This window comes from Littorina saxatilis, linkage group LG8 (genome assembly GCF_037325665.1).
Source record: "Littorina saxatilis isolate snail1 linkage group LG8, US_GU_Lsax_2.0, whole genome shotgun sequence".
Classification (NCBI taxonomy): Eukaryota; Metazoa; Mollusca; class Gastropoda; order Littorinimorpha; family Littorinidae; genus Littorina; species Littorina saxatilis.
In genome coordinates this window covers 60144445-60150546 of record NC_090252.1, presented here as the reverse complement: position 1 = coordinate 60150546, position 6102 = coordinate 60144445, and the positions used below count along the sequence as shown (strand labels likewise).

The 6102-nt window shown below is 43.4% G+C and overlaps 1 long non-coding RNA gene across 1 annotated transcript; it reads left to right on the top strand.

The window, feature by feature from the left end:
• The first annotated feature begins 3851 nt into the window (after window positions 1–3851).
• LOC138972426 (uncharacterized) lies at window positions 3852–5782 on the top strand. The gene is made up of 3 exons (XR_011457605.1): window positions 3852–4078; window positions 4436–4628; window positions 5418–5782. It is a non-coding gene; the product is annotated as an uncharacterized lncRNA (long non-coding RNA).
• The last annotated feature ends 320 nt before the right edge of the window (window positions 5783–6102 follow it).

Genomic DNA, 6102 nt, shown 5'->3' with positions numbered 1-6102 from the left:
TCTTCAACGAGGACAAGTGCTACAACAAGCGCAAACAGGTCAAGTTCTTCGGCATGATCTACGACGCTGACGATATACACCCGGATCCTGAGAAGACAACAGAGATCAAGAACCTACCATCACCAAATAACCTCTCCGAGCTACAACAGTTCCTCGGCATGGTGCAATACATGTCTTCCTTCATCCCAAGGCTGGCAGATCACACGGCAGCTTTGAGAGCACTCACTAAGAAAGATGTGCAGTGGGACTGGAACAGCTCTCACCAGAAAGCCTTTCAGAAGGTCAAGGACATGATATGTGAAGACACAGCGCTGACGTATTTTGACATCACCAAACCAGCTGTCATCCAAGTCGATGCATCACAGCAAGGATTAGGAGCAACCCTGATCCAGGACGACAAGCCGATTGCATTCGCCAGCAAAGCGCTCACAGAGATTGATAAACGGTATGCGAACATCGAGCGTGAGCTACTCGCAGTCGTGTTCGGATGTGAACGTTTCAACACCTACGTGTTCGGGAAGCACTTCACTGTGCAATTAGATCACAAACCCTTGGAGCAGATTCAGAAGAAGAGCCTAGCGAGCACACCTCCCAGACTCCAAAGAATGATGCTTTGATTGCAGAAGTATGACATAATCATTGTCTACTGCCCAGGCAAAGAAGTGGTCCTAACAGACATGCTATCCAGACTCCATCCTACCACAGGACCTTAGATCGACATTGAGAAGTCAGTCTTCGCCGTTCAGTTTTCAGCAGATAGACTACAGCAGCTGGAAGATGAGACGTGCAGAGATCCGCACATGACGGCACTCAAAAACACCATCATCAAAGAATGGCCAGAGAAACCAAAATACCTACCCAAGAACCTCAGACAGTACTGGTCGCTCAAGGAAGAACTCACCGTTGAGGATGACATCGTTCTCAAAGGAGACAGAGTCATGATTCCAGCGTCCATGAAGCAGTACATTCTATAGACAATTTATTCTGGTCACCAGGGAATATAGAAATGTCGTATGAGAGCCAAAACGTGCGTATACTGGCATGGTCTAAGTCACGACATTGAAACCTTCGTGAAAACCTGCAAAACATGCCTGAAACATCAGAAAAGTCAACCCCATGAAGAACTGTTGCAGCATGAGATTCCAGAACGACCTTGGCATACAGTCGGCACTGACATCATGACGATGGATGGTAGCGACTACATTGTCGTTTGCGACTACTATTAAAAAATGCCGTTCGTACGCCGCAACAACAAACACAGGCATCATCTCCGCCCTCAGTCAACTCTTCGGGGAGCAGGGAGTCCCAGAAAAAACGTGTCAGTGACAACGGGAAACCATACATCAGCACTGAATTTCAAAGATTCAGGAAAGAATGGAGATTCCAGCATACAATGTTGAAATTGAACTACTTCTCCTGAGTCTGCAATGAGCGTGAGTGAAAGACACACATAAAACAACATGAACGGTAAACAATAACATCACAATGGCGTTCTAACAAACACGCACTGACTTTTCCCTTTATTTCTTTGCTCACAACAACATTAGATAGATAGATAGATAATTTATTGCCAAGTGTACAATACATGAATGAACATCAAAACTACACGAGGAAAGCAGCTTGCTGTGTGATAAAAACAAAAATAAATAGCATTCATACATCACTGGCGCATAGCATCATACATACATGGGTAAGACAATTTGGTATCACAGTAACTAATACGTACACTATACAGACATGGTGAAAACTATGAAACTCTAAGAGCTATCGGAACCCCTAGGACCCCCCCCCCCCCACCACTCCCCCCCCCCTCTCCAACCCCTGTTCCCGCACTGGTAACATACATCCCTCCCCCCCCCCCTCCCCTCCTCCCGCCGTCCCACAATAAAAGTACGCAGAATAAGATAGGGCCCCCCCCCTCCACTATCAACTGCTGTAAGAACTGAACATGTTCCATACTGATAAAATGTACCTCTAAAACAGCACATAAAAATAAACTCTTCCAACACATCACAATGGTTAAAAAAACGACTAAAACTACTAACATACTAGATGTGTATTCCGGTAATATAACCAGCTGCTAAAACATAGTCTGGCTTCATCGCGTCACAGTGGGGTCACCATACTAAAACCTAAAACCCACTCTATAGATCACAGTATGTAATGTCAGCTACTAAAAGCATACTCCTAGAACATCCTACAACGTGTCACAATCTGTAGAGTTCATTTACCGGTTATTAAAAGCCAGGACAGCCTGGGGGTAGAAACTGTTTCTGAGTCTTGCCGTACGGCATCTGAGGGTTCTGAGCCTGCGCCCCGAGAGCAGAGGCTGGAAGAGATGACCAGCCGGGTGTGTGGGATCCTGCATGATGGACCTACATTTCCTCATCATGCGCAGGATGTGAAGGGAGTCTATAGAGGGGAGATCTCTGCCAATGATAATGCTGGCAGCCCTAACGACCTTCTCCAGTTGTTCTTTCTCAAACTGGCAGGAGCTGCTGTACCAAACCGTGATAGAAAAGGTAAGGAGACTCTCTACAGCAGCCCTGTAGAACTGGGACATGATGGAGGAGGACACTTTGAACTAGTAATCTAGATCACTCCCTACCTCGACATAAAAATGATATGTCCGCACAAGAGCGACTTAAACCTATGTTGTTCTTGTCTCTCAATTAACTTTACTGATAAGTTAAATGGTACACAAACAGACGAAAACAGTCTATCAACTCAATGACTTATAGTATGGTCATAATTGTTTTCAATTTGGGAGTTACTTAAATGAATCAGAAATGAACATAAAAACACGAATACAGAGGACTCTAACCACTCACATGCACCCACACCCACCCTCTGAAAATAACAATAAAATAAAACAATAACAAATACAATGTATCAGAGATGTCCAACTTACAAAACGTCCGAATCCGACAAGAGGCCTGCGAGCCACCATCTCGCTTGATACAAATCAGGTGCAGGTTAGCCTTCTCCCTCACGCCTCCCACAAAGGTCAGGTTGCTGTACTGATTTTCCCTGGACACTATGACGTCACTACTGTCTGTAGTGCAGATTTTCTTTGAATCACAGAATGCTATCTGTGATATATTTCCATTGAGATCTGTGATTGTCCAGTTCATGCTATGTTGTTGTCTCAGACCCTCACATATAACCGTTGTCCATGGCTCGACTTCGGACATGTCCAGCTGTCCGCCGTCACACTGTGGTAACTTGTAGTCTGAAAGTAAGAATAAGATTTACATGGACAGTCGTTGAAATTCAGAATCTCACTTACTCACACAAACCCCTTTCCATACACAAGGCAAACTATATATATATATATATATATATATATATATATATATATATATATATAAAACATCAGAAATTGTGAAAGAAACAATTGAAAGTCAGCAGAGACTTTCTTCCGAGATTTGTTAAAATCTCTTAGCAGAGATAGAGAGAGAAATAAGTATCCCTTCACAGACAGCCTATTGGGAGCATCAGACCCTCCTCAAGGGGGACCGAGATTTACAGAGGAAAGTCCCTTTGTGGGGGACGTATCGCAAGGTAATCTAGTAAGATAATGGTTTGCTTCTTAGTTGGATACCATGGGTTGACAACTCTCGCCATCAGTACCACCTGACCACTGATGAGACACAATTGTGTCGAAACACGTGTCTGGTCTAGGTACACATACAATGGTCCTCCTAAGGACTAGATTACCTTGCGATACGTCCCCCACAAAGGGACTTTGCTCTGTTAATCTCGGTCCCCCTTGAGGAGGGTCTGATGCTCCCAATAGGCTGTCTGTGAAGGGATACTGATTTCTCTCTCTATCTCTGCTAAGAGATTTCAAACACTGTACATAAGGAAGACGTGGAACTTGCGAAGAAAATGCGAAAAAGTGTTTGTGGGTTATCGTCCCTAGTCACATGCTGGCGGCGAAAACAAAATGGCGGATCGCATAGGTACCGATCGCGTGTGGTGGTAAATTGTGCTCGGCTTTTTGTTGCAAGAACGCCCGTTACAAACAGAGCTGCTTCGGGAAAACTTTCCACAAGTTCCCTAAAGAAGAAAAAAGGTGGGTTGTGCAGTGATTATTTCATCAGGTTTACCTTCTTCAGAATGAGAATGCAATGGCTCGAGTCAACTCACTCAGTAGACTTACAGCGTCAGCGAGTACTTACGACTGTGAGTGTGAGTCAGCAGTCAGTACAAAACAACAGTTTACACTTGATGACAAACTACCCGTGGGCATATTTGCCGAATCCTTTATCAAACCTTGCTTACGGGAAAACTACAGTACAAAGGTACATCACTCATCCGTTTTGCGTTCAGGCAGAGCGTTAGATTTAGACTGAAGATCTGATTTAGCTTTTTTTGTCTTTCCTTTTTGCTTAGTTTAACAATAACATTGTTGTTTTTATTGTCAAACTAGGTGCAGAATATGGATGCAATTCACAAGGCGAGAGGACTTTGAAAAGCTGCAGCCAGCTGATGTTCAAGGTCTCAAGCTTTGTACTGATCACTTTGACTTTGAGGCCAACCAGTAAAACAATCCTGCAGAGAGGGGATCACTTGTGTGGAATGCTGTCCCGACATTGTTTGCAGTGCCCAATCCACCACCGAAGGTTATTTATTTATTGGTTTTAGGTTTTTGCAAACCAAAGAAGCACACTATTAAATGCAGGTTGAGTAAAGACAAGTTTGAGGCTGATGTAAGAATTGAAAAAACAGCATTGTTCCCATCAAATAATGCCTGTTTGCAATTAGCGCAAAAAAAATGATAAGGCCAACCAAAAAAAATGTTACTTATTTTGGATCGACGTCTTGATTATGATGATATGATGAACTTATTTTGCCCAAAAACAGCCCCAAATGGCAAAAAAAGTATAGGGTCGGCGTCAACAACAAAAAAGTTGTATGTTTCTGGTCACCTGACCCTACCTATGTTTTCCCGACGACCCTAGACTTTTTTTTTGCATTTTCAAAAATAAAAGGGGTATTCAAAAATCAATTGTTTTCCTGTTTTTCAAAAAAATAAGTTAAAAAGATGGTTAAAAAAAAAAAAGTTTAGAAAAAAAATCTCCACCTTCAGTCATGTTAGGCCACAAAAAAAGTCTGTTTAAGGTAACATAGGCCCCCCAAAAATAGCGTCGGTAGTTCGGCTTTTTATTTTTGTATTTTAGCCATCTGAATATTTTAATTTTATGTTTTAATGCCCCCCAAAAGTCTAGGGCCGGTGGGAAAAAAATAGGGTCGGTCCGGATACCGTAAACAGATTATTTTTTGTTTTGCCTTACCAGAAACATAAATTTTTGTGTGTGGCCTAAGACCAATGCCATGACATTGGGAGAATTGTTTCATTGTGACTGGGTGTTGGTTGTGAGTTTGTCAGTTAAAGAGCTGTGCATTTGCAGGTTGCTAGTGGGAGGAAGCCACCATCGCAAAGGGTAGCTACAAATGAAGCCAGCACCGACATGTCGCCTGATGAACAAATTGTTCAAACAGGTAAGAGATTTTTAACCATGAAGAACACCCTGACATCAAAAAATGTTTAAACCCATCCATTACATAGTTGATAAATGCTGTATAGGGTGACGGGCGCTGTGGCGGGGTGGTAAGACGTCGGTCTATTAACTCGGAAGGTCGAGGGTTCGAATCCCGGTCGCGGCCGCCTGGTGGGTTAAGTGTGGAGATGTTTCCGATCTCCCAGGTCAACTTATGTGCAGACCTGCTAGTGACTTATGCCCCTTCATGTGTACACGCAAGCACAAGACCAAGTACGCACGAAAAAGATCCTGTAATCCATGTCAGAGTTCGGTGGGTTTTAGAAACACAAAAATACCCCGCATGCTTCCTCCGAAAGCGGCGTATGGCTGCCTAAATGGTGGGGTAAAAACGGTCATACACGTAAAATTCCACTTGTGCAAAAAAAATGAGTGCACGTGGGAGTTTCAGCCCACGAACGCAGAAGAAGAAGAAGAAGAAGCTGTATAGGGCGGATGCATGGATGGATGAAATTGTACCTGTAGTTCCCACACGTAAAGATGGGAAACATATCCTGTTAGAGGCATGGTGTAACAAGAAACAATTAAGTGGCTC